The sequence below is a fragment of the Tamandua tetradactyla genome, chromosome 15 (genome assembly GCF_023851605.1).
Source record: "Tamandua tetradactyla isolate mTamTet1 chromosome 15, mTamTet1.pri, whole genome shotgun sequence".
NCBI classification, from domain to species: domain Eukaryota; kingdom Metazoa; phylum Chordata; class Mammalia; order Pilosa; family Myrmecophagidae; genus Tamandua; species Tamandua tetradactyla.
Window position 1 is genome coordinate 56,648,042 of NC_135341.1, and position 24,614 is coordinate 56,672,655.

Below are 24,614 nucleotides of genomic sequence, written 5' to 3' on the forward strand. Positions count from 1 at the left end.
ACAGAGAGAGGGGAGGAGGAGGGAAAAAGAGGGAGGTAGGATGGATAAAGGAAAACCTGTTAACAAGTTGATACCTTTGTCCATTATTACAATATCTCTCAAGAAACACACACTTTAAATAATAATCATCACCATAGTCATCTATTCCTATTTTGATTTGAACAAATTATGGGATTTAAAGTTTGACAATTATTAGTCCTAAATCTCTTCTTCCTTCTGTTACAAGAACTTTCTAATTCCACAGTAATTTTAAATATGATTGTTTCTTTTCCTTTAATATAAAAATCACATTTGGCTTATTTTAATCCTCAATTTCTCTTTAATTCTTTAAAAAAATCAATTTATTTGTTACCAACAAGTTACAAAAAAGTATTCATCAGGCTGTTGGAAAAGTTTTGGTAATGGATGGTGGTAATGGTGACACAATATTGTGAATGTAATTAATACCAATAAATGTGTATCTGGAATGAAATTTTAAGTTGTATATATGTTACCAGAATAAAAATTTAAAAAAAATTTTTTAAATTATTCACATATTCAGAAAGGAAGAGGAAAAGTCCATAAAGACTTTTTTTTTTTGGTCTTCCTCCCTCTCTTTCCAGGGGAAAAAAAAAAAGCCAAAAATTTGTCAGGTGCAGGTTAATTTGTTCACTCCTCAAGTAAAATCTTGAATCTGAAAGTAGTCTCCACCCTGAGTAAAGAAGTCCTAAAATGGCCCCTGCCTACCTTTTTCTCACCTTATATTTCTAAACTGGTTCTTGATTAGATACCTAAAGAACATAACCCCCTCCTTCCATACCCTCCCACACCTAACTTTCAAGACCTAATTCAAAAAAACCCTCCTCCTAAGCCTTAACTATCCTATTCAGATAAGAGTTGGGCACTCCCTCCTCTACACCCATACTGTATCTTGTTCTTTGAGTCTCTTTCAAACCATTCAACCTATTAAATAGCATTAATTTACATGTTTGCTCCTTCACTGAGAGTAGGGACCTCATCTTTTTATATATATATATATATATATATATATATATATAACAAGAAATACTGAACATTTAATGAGCGCTTATCATGTACCATGCACTGTTTAAAGCACATTTATTTATATTAGCTCAATCTTCATGATAACTCACTTGCTTAATATCACTTGGCTTGGGTATTATTATTATTTTCAATAGAATAATATCTATTATTTAATCTTAATAGATAAGATTAAAGCAGAAGTTACTTTTTCAAAGTAATTTAATTAATGAATAACAAAATCAGGAATCTATCTCACACTACATTTGGCCTCTAGGCAAACATGGACCAATCCATCTTTCTACCCTAACACCAAGCACAGATACTGCTGTACAGTAAGTTGAATGAGTGTCTGTTGTAGTTCCTCTAGAACATTTTACATATTATCAAATTTTAAAACATCTTTTCCACAGACTTCCCCTGTATAAAGCTATTTAGTGTTAGAATGAAGTAATGAGTTGTCTAAGATTTTTTTTCTTTATTGGAGAAGTTGTGCATTTACAGAATAATCATGTATAATATAGGATTCCTATATAACTCCCCATCATTAATACCTATGTAAAATGTTTTAATTTCTGCTCTACTAAGGTAAACTATTCTTTCTATAGAAATATACTACTTAGGTAGAAAGTAATAAAAACAGTGCAAATGGTTTAATTAAATCATTCCGTGAATATACCATATATTTTATTCAATGCCATTTGGGCCAAGTCACTTACCAAACCGGTCAATATTGTATACAGAAAGATAAACATTTACAAAATAAATTTTGGTTCGTTTTTTCTTCTTTAAAAACTTAATCTGAATAAATGTTTAATTTCCACAATCACCAATCTCAGCACTTAATATAACCCTATCCTAACACTCTCTCCACTCCACCTTTCTCACTATATCCTGATTATAGCAGCCTTATTTTTGTTCCTCCGACATACCAAGCTTGTTCCTGCCTGAAAGAATGCTTTTAAACCAGATCTTCACAGGGTTAACTCTTTTTTACCATTCCAGGTTTAGCTCAAATTATCACCTCAAAAATGTCTTTATGTCCAAATCTACAGAGGTGGCCCTATTACCGCACCTCAGACAAACACAGACCAGCCACCACCTAGTTTATTGCTTCATCTTTTTCTTAACCTTTATCACCAACTAAAATTATCTTGATCTTTTTTTCTGTCTGCTTGCCATTCTAGAAAATAAGTTCCGTTACAACAAGGACCTGGGCTATATTCCAAACACTTGGTATTGTAACTGCCATATACTTACTACACAATAAATATCTTTAAATGTTGAAGATATCATTAGTACTTTAGCATTTGTCCAATGATAGCTTAGATATGCAATCAAAGCCCACAGAATCAATGCTTTCTAAAATTCTAAAACCTATAATGTCTTTATATATCACCTTTTGTTCCACAAGCATATTTAATATATCAAAAATAATAGAGAAAGATTAAAGAACATGAGTATACAAAGGACAAAACACACAAACATATACATTATGAGGGCGTGAACTTAAATTTCAAATCTGCTTCAGTTCCCTCCCGGCAATCAAAGGAAACAGGAGAGGCAGGGTAACTAACTGGAAACAAACAAACAAACATTCCTTCAATCAAATTAAGTTTTGATTAAAATTATATCAAACTAATTTTAAAGTAAAACAAAAATACAGATATTAAATACAGAGTGACTGTAACATGACTTTTCGTAAAATATGAAGTTTATCTTAACTAATTTTTTCACAAAACTCATGTTATTTAATCATTTGATAGGTTTTTATAGCTAGGTACCACCTCAAGGGTAACAGTCAGAAATAGGAGAATCAAGAGAGAATAAGTTAGTAAGTAATAGGGTATACATATACATGTAGCCACCGTTGCAGATTTTGGCATTTCTAAACATCTTACCCAGAAGCAGACTGTATTTTCCCCAAAAAATTGGTATTATCATTCAGACCAATAATTTTTTTGACCTGAGATTTCATAACAAAAACCTGGCATGCTGAAGGGAGTATTTGTAAAAATCTTCATCCTAACACCCATGTCTGGTATAATTTGGACCACAAAGGCAAAAAGGCCAGCCAGTGGGACCCAGTATTTATAATCCAGGTCTGTAACAAAAGAGGCCAGAAAAACAGTAAAAGGAATGACCAAGAATAGAAGGAGCCCAACAGACATGTTAGCTGCACTTTGAACAGTTTTCAGTTCAGGTAATCACTCAATGTAGAGTGATTTCTTGATGACCTTAGGGTTGGTTACATTCCTGAAAAGTTGGCAAATCACAGCAGTAGGCAACATAAAAGTCTCAAAGAAAAAACAGGGGAAGTTTTTAATTTTGGGGGGGGTGAGGGATTCTGAGAATCTGATGAAAGCAACCACTTCTCTCACTCTTAAGAGTGCATACAAATTTTGCAGAATTTCAAAGTTATTTTTAGAAGGCCCTCGACATATAGAAAGGCATGTATCTATTTCAAGAACAGATCAATCTCGTAAGCTCTTAGAGCAGTCACATATATTCAGGAGATGTAACTGTTAATTCTAAATTCTGAGATACTGAGCTGTTTGTATATAACCTAGACATTCTCAGAAACTTTGGGTATTTATGTGACACCTGAGACTCAGAGTTAGAGCTCTGAAGCAATGAAAGTCAGCAGTACTCCATACAGGAACTGTCTAAAAAGTTGAAGAAGTGATCAGACTTCAAGTAGAGATATGAATGAAGATGATCTGGTAAACACTAAGGTATATCAGAGTACAGGGTAAAGGATGATATTGTCCATATTTTAAAACTTCAACTTCTGTGTGCAACTAAAGGGAGAAATGTTTATTTGGTGCAAAATTTATATTTTGGGTAGTGCGTTTCCTAATTTCACTTGTATGGTCATTTTAGCTGAACATCTTTAGTACATAGAACCTTGAATAGGGCGTAAGATTTTGTTAGTTTGTCCAGGTTAGTGTAATGCCCCGATATATCCCAGAGTAACATGGGCAGCCAGTAAAGAAATATTTGCAAAGTCCCCTTGGGGAACTGAGGAGAAAGAGGAAATATTCTACTTTGCCATTTGGAGAATTTCTGATATTCTCACAAGCAGTGAGGACAACCAAGCCAGTAGACCGAGCTCTCAATCTTAGGTTTCGACCCTATGAAACTTATTCCTGCAAAGGATAGGATAAATCTACTTAAAATTAGGCTTAAAGAGTCACCCCCAGAGACCCTCTTTTGTTGCTCAGATGTGGCCACAGTCTCTCTAAGCCCAACTCTGCAAGTGAAATCAACGCCCTCCCCCATACATGGGACATGACATCCAGGGTGTGCAAGTCTTCCTGGTGATGTGGGAGATGACTCTCAGGGATGAATTCAGCCCTGGCACAGTGGGATCAACAATTCCATCCTGACCAAAAGAGGGAAAAGAAGTGTAACTAATAAAGCGTCAGTGGCAGAGAGAGTTCAAATAGACTTGAGAGGCGACTCTTGGAGGTTGCTCTTATGCAAGCTTCAGTTAGACACCGCTACCTATCATAACCTGCCAAACCCCAACCAGGACCATTCCAGCCAATCCTAAAGAACACTTAGGGCAATATATAAGATTCCAGAAGGGTTCCATGCAGTAGAGTAACTTTCCAGAAACCTACAACCTCCGAATGGGGTCCCTGATCCAGATAAGTCCTGAAACCTAGAGGGCCCAGCCTCTCCAGAACATCAGATAGTTCCATCTCCCCACACCACATTACTGACAGGCACTTCCAATATGAAAAAGCTAGAATGGCCATAGCCCAAACACCCCCCTAAAGAGAGGGATGGAAAGATCAAAGGTGATGGTGGAGTACAGAGAAGATAGGATTTAACAAACGAATATGAATGCTGAATCATTAAATTGATACCTCTTTTAATCTCCAGTATCTTAGAGGAGCTAGAAGTAAAAACCTAAAATTTTGAAATTATAACCCATGTCAAACCCTGAGATGTGTTTTACAACTAATTGTGGTGCTGTGTTTTGAAATTTATAGCTTTTTTGTATATATGTTATTTTTCACAAAAAAAGGAAAAAAACTTGATTGTGATGATAAAAAAATATTTAAGCCCTCCAGCCTCATATATTCTGGAGCAGCTAGAAGGAAAAACATGAGAGGATCATACAGTAGGTAGCCCATGGCAAACTCTGGGATCTAACTACTTACTGAAGAGTGCTTTGAAAACTATTGCTTGCTTTTATATTTCTTTGCTTTATATATATGTTATACTATACAATAAGAAAGTTTAAAAAAAATAGGGGGACAAAGGGTAAAATCAATAGGGTAGCTGGAAATACCTGTGGTCAATGAGTGGGAGGGGTAAGGTATATGGTATGTATGAGTTTTTTCTTTTTATTTCCTTTTCTGGAGTGACTCAAATGTTCTAAAAGATGATGGTGGTGAAGAATACAAAACTATGTGATGATATTTTGAGCCACTGATTGTACACCATGTATGGAATGTATGTGAAAATTTCTCAATATTTTTTTGAAAAAGAACAATCAATCTCACCATAATAGAAAAATGTTCTGCATTACCTACTTCAATAGTTCAAAAAAAAACTACATTTGTGATTTGTTGAGGTAGCTTTGAAAAAGCCAGACTATACTTACTTGACAAGTTTTTTAACCAGCCCTTAACTCACTTAAAATGTAATATTATTGTCATCAGGGAAATACAAACAAACAAAGGAAAGTACTAGTTAGGCAAAATGCTTGTGTAACCACCTGGTTCTTTTTCAAGCTATTGTGGTGCTTGAGGGCTCTGTGTATCAAAAAGGTGGAACAAGTCAGGTCTTATCGCCTTGCTCTATCATAAAAATCAAGGAGAGGTGGCAAAAAGAGATAGAGGAGAAAATAGGATTGATGACTAGTTTTACTTTGTTTAAGGGGAATGAAATGAACTTCACATCTATAAAAAAAATTTGATTTTTAAATTTTTGTATACTAACATAGCACAGCGTAATCTCAAAACTGTGGTTGGCAAAGCTGTAACTGAAGTGGAATTACTCTACATAAACACTTAAAACAGATGTCCTTTGTACATCCTAGAACGGAAAAAGCTAGAAACTACATAAAGGAAAACACCGAATACAAAATTTTGAAATCATGCAAATATTTTTCTTGAAAATGCAATCATAAAATAAGGATATCAACCTATGAACAGAGGTCTCGAATAGTGTTTCACCTCACATGGAATAAGTCTGGAAATTCTGCACAGAAATACACAATTCTAACTGAGAACCAAAGGCAAACTTGGTCCCTTCCCTCATAGAGATGACAATCTTGAAAGACAGACAGACATTAAGCAAATAAAATCAGGTGGAAAAGGGTACACAGGGAGTACTAAGGAATACCTACCTGACTTATTTACATTTTTTTTCCATTTTAAAAATATAATTTACACACAATAAAATACACAGCTCTTACACGGTCAATGAGTTTTGCTAATTGTATGCATATCACCTGAGAAAGTTCCCTTATGCACCTTTCCAGTCAATTCCCCTACCCCCAAAATATTTGACTTCTATTACCACAGATTTATTTTGCTTGCTCTCTGAAGTAATATAAATGGAATAATATGTTCTACTTTTTATGTATGGGTGCCTAGTCTGGTTTTCTTTTACTCAGCATGCTTTCGAAATTCATTATGTGGTAGCAATGTATTCGTTTTTACTGCTGAATAATCCATTTTACGAACACTACAATCTACTCTCCTACTGAAGGGCATATGGGTTGTTTCCAATTGATGCAACAAGGCTGCACATTTTTATCAAATATGAATAAGGATTTTTGTAAAAGTCTTTTTTGAAGACATGAGTTTTCATTGCTCTGGATAAACACCTAATAATTCTATTCCTAAAGTTATAGAGCAGACATGTACTTAAGAAATATTAAACAGTTCTCCAAAGAATTTGTTCTATTTTACATTCCCACCAGCAATGTATAAGAATTCCAGGTCCCCCAGATCAAAGTGTGCTTTTCTAAGAAGAAATGCAGGCACTCTCCCAAGTAAAGAAAGATGGAGAATAAAAGATGCTTTTATTGCTTTGCTTCACTTACTTTCCTCCCCCTTTCTTGTTAGAGGTAGAGGTTAGAGCTCTTACCCTCCCTTCTCTCCAGGATGGTAACTGGTGGTACCGATAGTGCATTTGGTTGGATCAGTTGGTTCCACCTGGCTTCGTGGATGACTCACTCAGGTGGGGGCCATTTGGCTCCAGATGGGTCAGCTGCCCCCGGGTGTTTCCCGTAGAGTCTCTGTGATGAATTAGCACAATAGGCAGGAAAAGAATAGAAGTTTTCTACTCAGATAAAAGACCGTGTGGAAGGGCTGAACAAATGTACACAGATCATTTTCATTTAATAAAAGATAAAGCTAAATTAAATTTTGTGATGGCAGGAATATGCTATGGGGGTGGGGGGGGGAAGAGAGAGAGAGAGCAAGAAAGCCATGTAGGGAGTCTGAGTTTTAAAAAGCAGAAAATCTGAAAAGATATTTTTTGTTTAATTAAATCTCCCTATTACTGCTCTCATTGTAACACTGTTATCCTATACCTACCCCTACTTCATAGCATTTATCATTCTTATTCGTTTCATGTCTATCTCCCCTACTAGACTAGTATCATGTCCATTTGGGTTTATACCTTGTGTTCTAGTTTGCAAACTACTGGAATGCAATATACAGAAACAGAACGGTTTTTAAAAAGGGGAATTTATGAAGTTGCAAATTTACAGTTCTAAGGCCATGAAATTGCCCACATTAAAGCAAGTCTACAGAAATGTGCAATCTAAGGCATCCAAGAAAAGATACCTTGGCTCAAGAAGGTCAATGATGTTCAGGGTCTCACTTGCAGCTGGAAAGGCAAATGGCAAACATGGCAATGTCTGCTGGCTTTCTCTCCAGGCTTCGTGTTTCATGAAGCTCCTCCAGGGCGTTTTCCTTCTTCATCTCCAAAGCCCTCTGGTTGAGAAGGCTCTCAAGGTTCTGGTGGCTCTGACGCTTTTTCCAAAATGCTTCCTCTTTTAAGATTCCAATAAACTAATCAACACCTACATGAAATGGGTGGAGTCACATCTCCCTCTAATCAAAGGTTAATAGCCACAATTGGTAGCATCGCATCTCTGTGAAGATAATCTAATGAAGTTTCCAACCTACAGCTCTGAACAGAGATTAAAAGAAAACGCTGGGGGGTGCGATGGTGGCTCATTGGCAGAATTCTCGCCTGCCCTGCCAGAGAACAGGGTTCGATTCCCGGAGCCTGCCCATGCCAAAAAAGAAAAGAAAAGGCTGCCTCCACAAGATGGATGAGGATTAAAAAATGGCTTTTGTAGGGCACATAATCCTTTCAAACCGACACACCTTGTATTCAAAGTGCCTGGCACAAAACAGGCATTCAATAAATATTTCTTGATCAGAAAAGTTAGAGAGCAACATTCAGAGAGTTCGGGAAGGTTTTGTAAAGGATGTTTATATTAGATTTCTCTTACTGCATAACAAATTACCACAAATTTAGTGGCTTAAAATACCATTTACTTATTATCATTCAGTATCCGTAGAGTCGAGTCTAGACAGGGTTCTCTGCTTAGGGTCTCACAAGTTTATAATGAATATGTCTGCAGGGTTGCTTCTCATTTGGAGGCTACATGTGGGAAATAATCTGCTTTCAAGCTCACTCACTGTTTCCAAATTTCTTTGATGCTACACTATTGTAAGACCAGGCTTCTAGCTGGCTGTTGCCTGGAAGATGGCCTCAGCTCACACAGGCCACCTGCAATACCTTGCAATATGGGCTGCCCAACATGGCCATTTACTACATAAAGTCAGCAAGGAATGTGTGGTGTGAGTATGCTACTAAAGACAAAGTCTTAAATAGCATAACAATTGTGGAAGTTACATGCCACCACTCTAGAGTCTGTCTGCCACTTTGTTCTTCAAAGACTTCAACAAACAGACACTCTCAAAAATAATATTTTGTGAAAAGATTTAGTCACTTATAACTCTGTATTTGCAAAGTATAGGTTGAGATTTTACATATATAACTCCTAAAACTGGCCAGGTATTCATCTAGTAAATGGGAAGGAAACTAGTGCCACCAACAGAAATGACCAATTTATGGAAACCAACATAAGCATAAATGAATCGGGAAAGAAGAAAAACAAAGGTTAGGTGTAAAATTCAACAAAGGGAAAATAAAAATAGAAAAGTGAAAAACAAAGGTTAGAACATCAACAATTACTTCAGGATTAGTTTTCTATTCCTTCTTTTCTCCTCTACCTGCCACTAAGCACTCACAGGGTAAACAAGGTACCAAGTCATTCTTATAGGGCTAAGTCCCATGAGTTGGAATACTTCATTTATAGGCAAAATTCATCATTACTGGGAAAAGACAACCAAAATAAAGGAAAAATACAAGGGCTAAGGTTCTCAATCTACTGTTTATTTTTTCTGCCATCTAGTGGCAGGATCCAAAACCAAAAAGGCAGACTGACATGCTATACTATATATAAGTACACACGAAAAAAGACACTTTATTAGGACTACTTTAACAATCTAAATTCAATCCACCAGATAATAATATGAACACTATATAGATATTACATTGAACACACAGCCAATTTTATAACAAACCACCAAAATTCATATGTGAGGATATAAAGTCGAACCTAGAATGATTATAGGTTGCTCTCAGTGTCTAAGTAGAATCAAGCAAAAATAATAATACAAATTCCAAACGAATATTAGTGCTTCAGAAATAAAAACTCTTCCCACTTTTACTAGGCCAACTCTTAAGGAAAAGACCCACAAAGCACACAGAATGACCATTACCACATCACCAAATCACCACTGCTCATTTACCTATAAGTAGTTGCAATTAGGTCTTATACTACTCTCACTAACCTCCTTGCTACTACAATTGGTAGATGGGTCATTTTGATTCAAGACCTTCAATAAGCAAAGAGTATACTGTACATTTCAAGCGGACAAAGTACCCTTTTCACTACTTTTAAGCAACACATGAGAAAAAAAACAAGGGTTGTTCAAAGGTTAAAAATGTATTCCAGTCTCCTTACAGCTTCTCTGTATCTTTCAACTTAAAGTGATATACATATATATAAATTTTTTTAAAATTATTAAAACTCAAAAGAACATACAGAGCAAAACTTCTTCCAAACACACATAAACTGAAAACAGGATTCCGTCTGGAATTAACTGGCAGTGACAGATATCAACTTCTATCAGTATTCATTTTTAAAGAGGATCTACTCTACTTTATAAAGGGCAATTTAATAAACTAATCAGAAAACAAAGGGAAAGAACAATGAGAAGCTGGCAACAAATTACATAAAGTAAGAAGGTGATGTATTTTAATGTCATTCAAAACTGAAAAAAAGTCTAAGCTCACATACAAGATTCCTATATTCCTCTATTCACATATCAGATGCCTATATTCACCCACAACAGACTATTTACAATATAGATTTCCAAACATTAACTATAGTAATAATTACCCATGATCCACAATTTGCTGTGATAAATGACCCAAAGTGGTTTGGCCTACTAAGCTCAAAAGCTAAGTAAACAACTCTCAGCATGGAATACTCTCTGGGTGGGCAGGTGGAAACGAGACAACAAGGGATAAACCAAAATAACACAATTATTCAAAATAGGCATATGTATACAGGCCTTCTCTGGACATCTTAAATTTCAAGACAAGAAAGGCATATTCATAAACTGTAGTGCAATGTTAAAAGTCAATAAATTAATTTCTAAATATTGAAATGCCAAGGGACATAATATTCAATGCAGTCACTAAGAATATGAGGGGAATGTGGTACAAATAAACAGATATTCATTTTTTAGTTTTGGGGGAAAAAATGTGCTCCTATTATAAGGTGAATATACCCAATGTTCACAATATAGTAATTAAAACAAAATAATAAAAAGTTTAAAACCATAAAAGCCTGTCAGCCCTAGTTCTAGCTCTTAGTATCATTAGGTCTCCAGCTCCTCATCTATCAAATAAACCAACTAGATCAGTTTTTCCCAAACTGAAATGCATGGAACACTTTAAAAAAAACCCTACATTGGTCAAATAAAATATGGTAAATATTAGATTAAATAAAATTAACAGTTTATTGAAGAACTTCTCAGCCTTTAATATGCTAACGTAAATGATCACTAGGTTCTTTTGTTTTGAATTACAATTCCTGGGACAAGTGTTTTGCAGAACATACCTTGGAAAGCACTCTAATAAATAATTTATATGTTCTCCAGGTTTGAAGTTCATTCCGTATTCCAGAGAAACCAAAAGTTTACCTAGTTTAAATTCCTTATTTCTCATTCCATTTTCAAAAAGAAAGTATATCAGCAAACATATTCAAGAAGGAGTTAAGAAAAAGAGAAGAAAATAATAAGAGTGAACCCGTTTTCACCTCCCTTTTGAAAGGGGTTGAAGGAAAGGTGACAGGAAATACTGAACTTTATGAAAGCTTTAATATCCTTAACACATCTAAAGTAACTTTACTGATTTTCTGTAAAATAATATGTATTAAACTCCTCCGAGATTATGCTTGGTATGGTGTATTTTTTAAAAGATGTTTGTTCTGAAAATTACAAATGTTACAGATGCATTTACTGAATCTTAAATGGATTTAATTTTTTCTCTTTTTTTTTTAATAAATGGCCTGATACTATGTGCAACCTGGTAGAATCTACCATTACACTTTTTTGCCAAATTACTCGACACCTATACTTTATTGTGGTGACATTATACCAACCATGTTATACTTTAGTTTACTTCTTGAGTAAAGGCAACTAATTCTTACGCATGACACTGAAATTGAAAGAATCTGGAACAGGAAAGAATAAAAATGAATGAGAGGCTCAGTCATGGACTGGCTGATATAGTCTAAAGATGGCTCTGTATTCTACTACATGTCAAAGAAACCCTCCGATGAGTAGCAGTACTATTACATTTTCATTTCTGCCTTTGAATCTTAGATCCAAGAAATCTGAAACAACATGAAAATAAGTAAAGCTTCCTGAAGCACTGCTTTTGCACTGGAGAGCAGAGCAGTACTGAGGTGTCTGTCTCCAAACATACAGAACTGTAATGATCAGAAACTATACTTTTACACATAACAAATCTTTCCAATTTAAGGGTTGGGAACAAGTGCCTATAAATTTATTAAGGTATGTTTTTGCATTTATTCAGGTATGAGAGAAAGCTGTTTTGTTTTATTCAACACCTTGCATTTTGTAATACAGAATCGCTCTAAACCATTTTCAGTTTTAAAGCAATTCAGAAGCATTTGATGCATGCCTAAAGTGTTGTTTATCAAGTATGTAAAATAAACACTTGAATAGTGAATCTCCAACTTCTCTTATAATTTTGAGAAAATATTTGGGCCACACCACTTAATCTAAATTTTCATGACAAAGGTTGGAGGTATGGACAGTCAAGAAAATCATAAATATTAGCCTTTCTACTTTGTTCTGAGAACTATAGCATACCCTCAGATAGGGAGAACTTAATAGCAACTAGTTTGGTTATATAATATACAAGGTTTTGAAATGTAGTGGCAGATTTTGATTGCTAATAAAAATTATTTTTAGAGGAAAAAAAGCTTAAGAATTAGGAGGCAGGTAAGAACTTCAAGCTGAACATACTGGTACTGATTCTGGGCAAGTCGTTTGGCATCAACCAGCCTCAGTTTCCTCATAACAAACTCCATACCTCAAAACATTATAATTAGTTATAAATAAATTTTAAATCTTAAAAAATTTTCTCAAGCCTCAATCTTGGCGGAGGGGTGGAGCAGGGCAAGTCAGTTGACGAACACATCATGCAGTCTCATAATTGCATACTTCTGCACGTGCAATTCGTCATACCAAAAAAGTCAACCTCACAGCTGTCTGATTTCAAGGCCTATTCTTAAACACTTGAGTAGTACTTCCTCTTCTCACTTGTAAAATGGGGATAATAAAATATCTACCTCATAGGATTGCTGTAAGGACTAATAAGCCACAAACTAGAATAAAACATTTGCAACAAATTTAACCCAGCTTAGTATCCAATTTTATGTAGGCATGTATGTATATAAATAAAACTCCTCCTACTACAGTGTGAAAAGGACAAAACAGCCCAACAGAAAAACTGGTGAAAGATATGAACAAGTATTTCATAGGAGAGACACAAATGATACATACATTGTGGTAGCCAGTTTCCAAAGAAGACCCCAAACAATTCTGCCCTTCCTTGTATATGTATTTTCTTCTGTGCCTCTGAGCTAGGCTTGTGTCTATTTTGGACAATAAAATATGGCGCAGGCTATTGAAACCATTCTAAGCCCAGCTCTTAATTGGCTTAACAACTTCCTCCCTATTGGGATGTTCTTTCTTGGAAATCAATTGCCATGATGTGAGGCAGCCCAAGCAGCCACAAGGAGAAGAACCAAGGTCATCTGGGCAAAAGCCCCAAATGAGTTGCCATTCAAGGCTTCAGATGATTCTAGCTCACTGCAGTCTGTTAAGTCTCCATCTTGATGACTGTAGATATCCCAGTACCCCAGGTGACACCATGGTGCAGAAGGACCTCCCATTCAACCCTCAAAATTGTGAGATAATAAACTACTGTTTTATCACTAAGTTTTGGGGTGGTATGATATATGTCTATAAATAACTGAACCATATGACAAAATTCTACTCCCAGGTATATAATTTAGCAAATATGCACGTTTATTCGTCAAAAAAAATTTTTTTAATGTCCTTAGTAGCATTGTTCTTAATTTAAAAAACGGGAAAAAACAAATGTTTATCAAATCACAAATGTACAAATGCAAGTCAAGACAACATACAGGATAATACTATTTTATAAAGCTCCAAATAAAGCAAAATTTAGAAAACTCATGTGTATGAGTTTTCTTTTTTTTAATACGGCAAAAGAATGTTTAGCAAAACTCAGCATAGTGGTTCCTACTGCTAAAGAGAAAAACTAAAGCAACAGGTTAGAGAAGGAACACAGATGTGATGAAATATTCTGCTTCTGTAGTGGGGTAGGAAGTCCACAGGCATTAATCATTAGCTTTCATAGTTACATATATGGTATATAATATATGTACTTTCAATGTAAGTTGCATTTAAAATTATTTATATAACTTTATATTGTGATTCATATCCAACAGTTAAAGTATCAAATATTCAATTTACATAAACTCTCTTTAAAAATTCCAGAATAATTTCATTCTATTTCAAAAGGAAAACCACCTGTTTTCTTTTAAAGGTTGTTAATATTAGGCACTTTATTTAAATATGGTGTATTATCTTAACAACCTGCAAAAAATACCTTCAAAGATTTTTAGTTGCTTCTCAAAGTTATTTTTCTGCTTTGGCTATATGACGGGACTTTATATAGTTTTAAAATCAGATTTATTTCATCTATTGCACATTGTTTTATTATCCTGTTCTTTCAAATGCCAGGTTTCTTGGCATATTAAAATAAAAGCTTTCTTTAGCTACGATCTATAGTAAAAGTGATACTGGTATTAAAGTCTAACTCCCATGAAGCAAACTGATTAAGTTCTTAAAATTAAGAACATATATGTTTTAAGTGTCAAAGTATTCAAAAAACCCTGTTCACTGTAACAGATTTTTAAAAGTAGACTGCTGAACAGAAATTTGTTAAAAAAAAAAAAAAAGGACTCATCATTTTTAAGTAAAAATATCTCGTGAGATCATCACAGCATAACAGTTTAAGGATTCACAGGAATGTCGCTATTATTATATGAATGACAGTATAATTAAGGAGCTGATCAGTCATTTCGTTAGGGTTCAGTTCATAGCAAAAGAAGATAAAGACTTTATATTTTGGTCTATTTAACATTCAAGATCTACAATATTAAATGATTCTCCCAATAACTGGACATAGACTGGGACTGAATAGACAATTCAATGGAGATATAAACCATTTGCTTCGCTCCCAATGAATATTTTTCTTTAGTATCCTATAACCTCTTATTGTAAAGTTTAAATGAAGTCAGTCAGAGCATTGACAGCTTTCAAAAATGTTGCTTTATTTGTATATTAATTACCTACAATCATAAAGCTAAGTCAAGAACCATGAAAGCAAATGGATCATTAATCTAATCCCGCCCAAAGCATGAATTCAGTATATTCTAATTAATGCCTGTTTGCAATGATAATTTCAATTCTTGCTATTCCTCCATATCAGGATATATTTCTCAAGTTTAAACAAAATGCCAATTTATAAATTTTAATCTTATTCTGACATTTTTCTTTTACTCATCTATCATCTCAGAAATTAACTGAAATGTTTATAATTCACAGTTTTTGGATATTAGTTAGTCTGTCTTCCCGTACTCAATGTTCCTTACTAGTGAGTTAAAACTTGAGACAGAACTCCTTAGAGTTGTTTATATTTGGAAGAAACATGCATGAAACTAATAAGTCTCCCTAAGACTCTTTACATTATAGGTGTTAAAATCATCTTCAAAATGGCTGGCTTTTTTAGTCAAATCAACAAAATTTAACTAAATTTTAGTTTGCTTTATACTAGAGTTAATAAAATTTGAACCTGTACTTCTCCTCTAAGGCAGATAGGTTATATTAGATTGTTACTTTTGAGAGAAGTATGCCTAAGCATGTTTCCTGACAGTTAATACATTTCAGAAAAGTATCTCCATCTTCCTAGGGAATTCAAAGGAGAGAACACTAGCGATGTTAAATAGCTTAAGTCATTAAATTGGATCATTATCCAAACATAATCTAATTCAAGTCATTTATATTTCTCTTTGACATGTAATACAAAGGATTTGGAAAAGAGATATTACGTGTGCCTAGCTTGCGATACTAGATTTAAATTTTAAGTTTGAAATCTGTAGAAATACCAACTGACTAAATTGGGAGCTCAAAGAAATACTAGATTTAAATTTTTCAGATAACTATGATTTAACTATAACAGTTCATTATTTGTTCACAAAAGAAAGCTACTGTCATCTGTTAAAGCAGCATAGGTTCCATACCAATACTCAGCAAAAAAATACCATAAATTTGATCAAAATCATTCTGATCAATAAACAGCAATGCATTCGACAGTATTCATGTTTACTGTTTCACTTAAGAACTTCTATCTAATTAAAAGAAAAAGCTTCTAAGATGGAGACACGTTTCCAAACACAAGACAGAATTACCAAACCCTAAAATTAAATCATTTTAAATTCCTATAGTCATATGACCCCCCTTTTTTTTTTTTTACCATTCTTCAAATAAAACTTTTTGTGCCATGAGGATCTCTCTGAAAGGATACCCTCCATCATTCACACCTTTTCCTTCTCTGAAGACTAAACCAAAAAGGAAATAATGAAGTGGGAAACATTAAAAGTTTTAGCCATGAAGACTGGTGGAAGAAAGTAACACAGAAGTCAATATAAGAGAAATGTAAGATATTCAAGATCCCATGATATCTATATATACACCAAAAAAATCATATTCACAGCCCAGGGTAAACAATACTCTTTCCTCCTAATTCCGTGGAACTCCTAATTCCTTTAAGAACTGAACACCAACTACTTTCTTCACCACTTCAATAGCTGACAAACACAGTTTAAAAAATTAGTGATTTTGCATTTATCTGATTATCATTTGCATTTTCCAAGACAAGTGCCTTCTTCATGCATCCTTCTCTTCCTTATATCCTCAGTTATCAACTAAAAGACTGAATCTCTCCGGCCTGTTAGTATCTTTAAAAAACACTGTCAAAGTTATCGGAAGATAGTTTTTCTCTAGCTCAACAGAGTTCAACCTTTGGATAACTTTTTTTTTGGGGGGGGGGGGGGGGGGAGTGCATGGTCCAGGAATCAAACCTGAGTCTCCTGCATAGAAGGTGAGCATTTTACCACTGAACCCCACCCGTGCACCCTACCTATGGATAACTTTTGATCTCAAGTGAGAAGAATACCTTTTCCTTCCCCTTTCTATACAGGTACCTAATGCTAGAAAAAAAGCAAGCAACCTCCTGAAGTTTTTGCTGAATCTTACTACCCATATACTCTCAAAACCGTCTTACCAACAAAGATGAATCTTAAAAACAGTGTCAAGCAAAAAAAAGCAAGACAAGTTACAATTTCATTTATCTATAGTTTTAAAATAGGCAAAACTAAATTAAATTATTTATGAATGCACACAGAAGGGAGGGGAAGATTGAGAAAGCACACACTAAGGCGTCTAAGGTGGTGGTAATACTCTAGTTCTTGATTTGAGTGATAGTCACCTGGGCACTTACAATTATTTAATTTATTGTATACTATGTTAATAAAATTTTCAGTATATGCATTATATTTTACCATGAAAGAAATTTTCTTAGAGGGCTTAAGCTGAATACCTTTTCACCTATAATAAAAAGACTTTGGCGCCAGCCACCATTTTGTGTTCGGCTAGGCACCTGTTCTTGCAAGATCATGAATAAATTCTTTTCTCCTCAAAAAAAAGCCTTTGCAGAATATTCTTCACTCATTTATATAAACATTTAAGCCTTATATTTCAAAGATTATTTAAAAGATATCACAAGAGTGCTGCCTTCCAAAAATTCAGTACTCCATGATTTTTGCTATGGATTATACGAATAAATACACATTAAATAAGATATATTCTACTTTACAGCAGTTTTTACTGTTAGTTTAAGAACAGGCATTGTCACGAATGACTTTCTGTTCACAATCCTTTTCAACTCCACTCCATCAATTCGGCCTGTGCTCCTCTTAAGACAAATTTCGCCAATAAATAAGTAATACTTTAATCTGTGCATATACTAGAACTTTAAAAATTAATTACAAGTTATTATATACTTCAATTTTTAAAACAGCATGGAGAACGGTATAAGCTTTACCATCCATATTACTGTATTGACATATTTATCTCCTATACTGTCTCATTATCCATCAATCTACCTATCTATGAAGAGAGTGAGAAGTCCAATATTTGAAGTTTAAAAACCAAAGAGTGGAGTCTTTTGCAGTGGAGGGATTGTTAGATATTACTAAAGAAAGCACTGCACTGTGAAGAAAAATCTTTACCTGAGAACTGCTAATAAACCCATACGTAAGGTGTGAAAAAAAAGTTAAATAAAAGGAAACCCCAAAAGAAACATTATCAACTGGGTAATCAACTAATTTTTAATGTTTTAACACATTTTTTAGACTGTGCCCTTACTTAATAACATTTCCCTTTGGATACGTATGAACCAAAAAAGCCAAAAAGAATAAAGTTTTAAAATCTAAACTATTAACTTGAAATTATAGAAAACCAATGCACACTATTTTTATCAGCAGTTCCAAAGAAGTCAGATTTCACACAAAAGCTCTATTTCCTTGCACAGCTAATATTAAACTGCCAACATCTCCAATATTATCCATTTAAAATAAGTAGTAGAGGGCGGGCCATGGTGGCGCAGCAGGCAGAATTCTCTTTCGCCTGCCATGCTGGAAACCTGGGTTTGATCCCTGGTGCCTGTCCAATTTTTTAAAAATTAAAAAAAATAAGTAGTAGAAAGTAGTTTCCCCTCATCTTTGGAAGCAATAATTTTCAAACAACTTCTCAGAAACCTTCCTCCAAAAAAATAAACAATGGGGGGGGGGCATGGGAATTACGGGACATTTTGAGTATTCTTTTTTACTTTATTTTTATTCTTATTTTGGTTTGGAGTAATGAAAATATTTAAAAATTGATTGTAATGATGTATGTGCAGCTTTATGATGATACTGTGAACCACTGACTGTACACTTTAGATATTATATCACAATAAAAAAAATCACTGAAGGAAAAAAATTAGTATACATAAAAAAGTGCTATCATGATTTGTAACAAATGTTTCACACCAATGCAAGGTGTTGGTGGTGGAGTGGTGTATAGGAATCCTACATCTTATGCATGATTGTTCTGTAAACCCACAACTTCTCTAATTAAACAAATAAACAAATAAAACCTCCCTCTAATGCAAACAAGTAGAAAGTAAACTGAAAAGAATCTAACTGAGCTAGATCTGTACCATCTTAGAAAAAGTACTTCATCCTCTGGTGCTCAGTTTCTTTGTACATAAAACAGGAACAGGGGCCAAGATATACTATAAAAATCCTTTAGACTATAGAATTTTGAGTCTTCTCTGAAAGTATATAACTGACCACCTCATAATTTCCTCATCTGGAATGGCTTAATACTTCTAATTTCATTACTATGAACTTTTTACATATAAATCTAAATGAGAACAACATGCAATTGAATTCAATTGTCTTTTCCTCCCATTCAGTCATTCCCTTAATACTCATGTTTCTGAAAATTTTCCTAGTTATTTAAGGTTAAAAAACTTCAACCCATATTCAACTCCTCTCTTTTCCCCACATCTACACAAAATAATTAGCCATCATTCAACTAGTAGGTTAGTTAGCTCACAGCACAGATTGTGACCAGGTATTTTGATAGGTCAATATGGTAGACTTAAATCAGGGAAGCTGATTTTAAAAACATAAATTAAATGGGGGACACTTTCATTTCAGCCTGCCCTGGTAAGCCAGAGGGTACAATAAAAAGGACACAGATTTTGGTATCAGGCAGACTTGTATTATTTTATCCTTATAGGGAATACTGAATTGAAATATCTTTTGTCTATAGAAATAAAAGATGTTACTTTATCTCCTCAATTCTAAGATACCAACTGTTGTAAGACAGTTAAAAACTAAGCACAAAAAACTAAGCGTCTACTACCATTCAAGAGATATATTAAAGTTATCCAGCAATATTAAATTACACAGAAAGAAAAAATGGTCACAGATGATATGCTTACAATTTATATACCAGTCACAATTCTTTAGAGATTGGTTTATCTACAAATAGTATACACTTGATCAACAAAGAGGCCGTCAACAATTTATACATAGGTTATACTCCAAAATATGCTTAGAGATATGTTTCATTTAAAACTATGGAAGCACTTTTCCAAAAAAAATTAAATTCTAAGTCATTATTAAATTTCTTGGCCAGCCTACAAATATAAGTTAACCTACATTTACTATGAAAGCCTCTGGGCAATTACTCCTTATCTCTCTCAACATTTACCCTCACCTAAAACACTCAGCATCAATATTCATTATATTGCCATTCTCCATCAATTTCTACGTTCCTGGAAATTGTTCATGGTCAGAGTAGGTAAGTACAGAGAAGCCTTCTCATGAATAAGCAGTTAAAAACAGCAACAACAAAAAATACTTACCATAATCAGGCAAAGCAGACAAAGGGATGCAAATGGGAGTAGCTGATAAACCATTTACATTTTTTTCTTTTCAATAGTATTTCTTTGGCCCATGCAGCATATTTATGGGTTCTGTATTATTTGAAAACATGTTTTCCCTTTCCCCTACTTATCAAAGGGACTAACCAAAACCACGGTTGCAATCATCCATAAAATTGAGCATTATATCTGAATGGAACATGGTAGAAATGAGTAAGATTCAGTAAGCAACAGGCTGACCAATAACCATCTTTTCATAATTCAAAAGAATTTAGGATTTCCACATAAATAAGTCTAATAAAGCCAACATCAACATTCTCTTTAGCAAAATTAGACCGGTTGCCTTGTGGGGTGCTTTATGATTCAGGTTGTAGTGTTGTCTCTACCTAAGATCATTATGCTTTCAAAGAAAAGAAATTGAGGAAAAAAATATTTCAGTCACTCAAAATTAACCTTTTCATTCGTTTTTTCTGAGAGCACATATTACTGATGAATAATAAGAGAAAATGGTACAATGAAATTTTTTAATATAATTTTTTAAAAATATAACATAATACAAAATTCTTAACATACGATCATTTCGTTCTACATATATAATCAGTAATTCACAATATCATCACATAGTTGCATATTCATCATCATGATCATTTCTTAGAACATTTGCATCAATTCAGAAAAAGAAATAAAAACAGAAAACAGAAAAAAATTCATACATACCATACCCCTTACCCCTCCCTTTCATTGATCACTAGCATTTCAATCTACTAAATTTAACATTTGTTCCACCTATTATTTATTTTTATTCCATATTTCACTCGTCTGTTGATAAGGTAGATAAAAGGAGCATCAGACACAAGGTTTTCACAATCACACAGTCACATACAATGAAGTTTTAACATTTACACAAGTCCCAAAGGACTCACAACTTATTGAGAGCATAAAAATCAGAGATATATTAGGTAAAACAGGCCAGTGAGCTACTCCATATTCAAAACTGGGTCAAGGGCCATAATATAAATCCTTGTGCTAAGGGAAGTCTACACTTGGTCTACAATCAATGTTGTCTTTATGCATACTAATCATAGCAGTAAGGGACCTAGGGTCCTGCCCAAGTTAGCTCTCAAGATAGGAATATCCTAAAGAGAAAAAAAGTTGTAAGGTATTTGATGATAGGCCCTAACTACCCTAGGGCCTATTATATGCCCATGAAGCTACTGATTACTACCTATAGGAGCTACTGTTTGACCCAAACAGGAGGAGGTCCAATTCCATCACCCAACTCTGCAGCTCCCCTATGTGTACTTGTTACTTAGTAGGATTTCAGAGCTGGAGGCTAGAAAAAATTTTAATTACAATGAAATCAGTGACAGTATACCTGTTCTGAAGTACAGCTGTTGCTAATGATTCCACAAATTGACTTTTTAAGTTTGTGTTCTGAAGTGGTTTTGTTACCCATTTTGTCTTCTTCAGAACTAAGTTCAATAGTCTCTTTTTGTCATCTGCAAAGTGAAGAAAAACATGGAGACCTTCAAAGTACAGAAAGTAGTCCCCAACTTACAAAGCTTGTGTTCCAAAGGTTTATCACTTCTTTGAACACATTTATACTAATTAACCTATTTGTGCTATGTTTTATTTGGAAAAATTACATTCCAAGTTTTAACTCTGCAGCTTTCTGCCCTGCAAAAAGACATTGTTACGCTTTTTACAGCCAACTGCAGCCAAACTCAAGGCACAGAGAATTCTTTTGCTAGGGCTCTAGGGATAACTCACCACAACTTATAAAAGGAGGGAAAAGAGCAGCTCTCCTTATATAAGGAGCTTTTACATTGCCTCTATAGGAAAAGCCCCCACAATTTAACAAGATAATGATTACAGAAAAGATAATTAGCTAATACAATGTAAAAATATTAATAGTTACAACAAAAGTAGAAATGACCTTTTGCTCCAGATAAAAGGAAGATAAAATTAAGGTGCTGTTAAACAAACTGGTCAACTAAAACAAATGTCTAGTAAGTACAGACAACATATCCTCAAACTGCCTCCTCATACATATCTCATCAACTCAACTGATAAGGCAGAAAATTTTCTGAAGTGAAGTGGTTAAAAGAGATCTTACCAAAATGTTGCTAATTTCTAAATATGTGTGGTGTACTTATAAATTCAGTAAGTACATAACATTCAACATTATACACGACCCCTTATAGCAATTACTAAGATTTTGTAAATAATTTGGATGACAAATTCAAAAAACAAGCATTAACTTTGTGGTAATGAGTCACTTTTGGCAGCTAAGTCTTACACAATTTAAGTTCTACTATAAAATTATAGAAATAATTCACAATCAAATACAGAAAGTAAACCTTTCACTGAAGATTTTGGAAATGAAGCCAGTGATAGAGGCATTGAAAAATGGGTGGGGGGAGGCAAGGACAGGCCAGAATAGATTGCTTTGCAGATAAACAGCCTGAAAAGAACAGTTTAATATTATTAAAGGTTCATGTCATTGTTACATGATAAAATGGGAATCTGAGAAACTTCCAAACTAGAGTAACACTAGAGAGTCAATGTTGTAGACCAGTTAGTAGCTTTGGAGGAAAACTGTTTTAAAAATCTTAAGTAATAATGACTGGGAATCCATGCCCACCCCCTACTTGTAAAAAATTTTCAAGAATGGTGTTAAGAAAGAGATGCCTAACTGCTTGAGAGCTTCAAAAGACAAGAAAAGAAAAACCTAAGTAGTCAAACGAGGTACTTTTTGCCTGGAACCTGATTTTCTCATTAAGTCACCTGAATTATACTTAGACACTGCATTAGATTTATACTGGGAAATCTCCATTCACAACAAGGGATTAAGGACTACACCATTATTATATAAATCTGTTTACAACTAATCAGAATTATCTAATTAATCAGGAATATAATAAAATGTAAATATTAAAACTGAATCTGTAAGCAGAATACTTAAATCTGCTAAGTAGGTCTTTAAGACTGAAGAATGAAGAGATAATATACACTTTTAGATTAGTGTATATGAATTAAAATTCAAATGTTGCAGATTAGGTAAAGAATAATGTATTAGAAGTGTATTTTAATACTTATAGAAAAATAGAAACAAAACAGTTTTTTATGTGGATGTGTTACCCTCTTCAAGTGTATTATTGAAACTAGAGAGAGAAATCTTTCAATTCTTTGCCATACTTAAAAAAAAAGTATTTCTTTCTTAACTGAAGGATTCTGATAAACCTTTTCATGATTACATTACAATTTTAGTTATACTCTCTGGCTGATATGATGTAGATTTCTAGTCTTTCTTCAAAATAAAGAAAAATGGCAAAATAGTCTCATCATTCAAGAGCGAATTTTTCTGCAAACCTTAATATCCGCCTCAGAGTAACTATTAAACAGTGTTCAGCCTTCCCTTTGTAAAAATGATATGCTGTGGAAATATTATTCATTAATTTTTGCTACTGGTAAGGTTTGGTGAGGCTTGCACTTCTGCTGGTTTAATGTGAGAAGATGGAACTTTCTCTTTTCACACTGTTCAGTAAAATATTAGCAGTTTTCATTTTCTGGTTCCAATTTCATTTTTCTCTAATTTGCTTAATTGTTTAAAAGCTAAGACTTTCTAAGAATACTGTATCTAGTTAATAAGATATTCCCTGGCTCACAAATAATCCACACTAATTTATTTGATTCTGTGATTCTAAGTAATACAAAGGTTATTTAAAAACAAGAAAAAAAACAGAAGAAATTAAAACCTCTAAAATGGAATTAAAGCATTGCACGGCAAAAACGTATAGTAATTAACTGTTTATCTAAATTGAATTCTCCAGGAGCGGTCCAGCAGGTGATGCACTACCATTTTTTTTCTCCACAACAGAACTTCAACCTGGTATTTTAATATATGGGTAACTAATAAAAAAAACTTACTACCTATATACTTTGAGACTCAAGACTTCATGTATTTCAAAAGGCAAAACAAATATTTTAGAGTTTAGTTTTAATTATAAATAAGACTGACTCAAGGCTGCTAGGACCACAAGATGAATTACATTAGTATAAAAGTTACTCTCAGATGGAAAAAATAAAGTAAAAGCAATTTCCCTCACCTAGATCATTCACAGACCAGTAATAGTATTACAATTGGAAAGTGCTCTCAAGAATAGTGTAATTTCTCAAAACAGCTCAGTCCCTGATACTATTTGCAACTTCAGTATTGTAATCAAGGGCTCCCCATCACTGTGGTACTGTTTGTTCTCTTATCACAAACCTTCCTGCAGAGACCAATAAAG

At 34.0% G+C, this 24,614-nt stretch overlaps 1 protein-coding gene across 3 annotated transcripts in view; it reads right to left on the minus strand.

Moving 5' to 3' along the window:
• Positions 1 to 24,614, minus strand: part of STT3B (STT3 oligosaccharyltransferase complex catalytic subunit B) — a 162,540-nt gene that overhangs the window by 136,272 nt on the left and 1,654 nt on the right. Inside the window, exon 1 of one of the 3 annotated variants that reach the window (XM_077129926.1) lies at positions 7,132 to 7,296. The exons of the other annotated variants lie outside the window; for them this stretch is intronic. The gene's annotated coding sequence lies outside the window, so the exon portion shown is untranslated. Of the gene's footprint in view, positions 1 to 7,131; positions 7,297 to 24,614 lie in introns of those variants that run through there. 3 annotated transcript variants of the gene reach the window in all.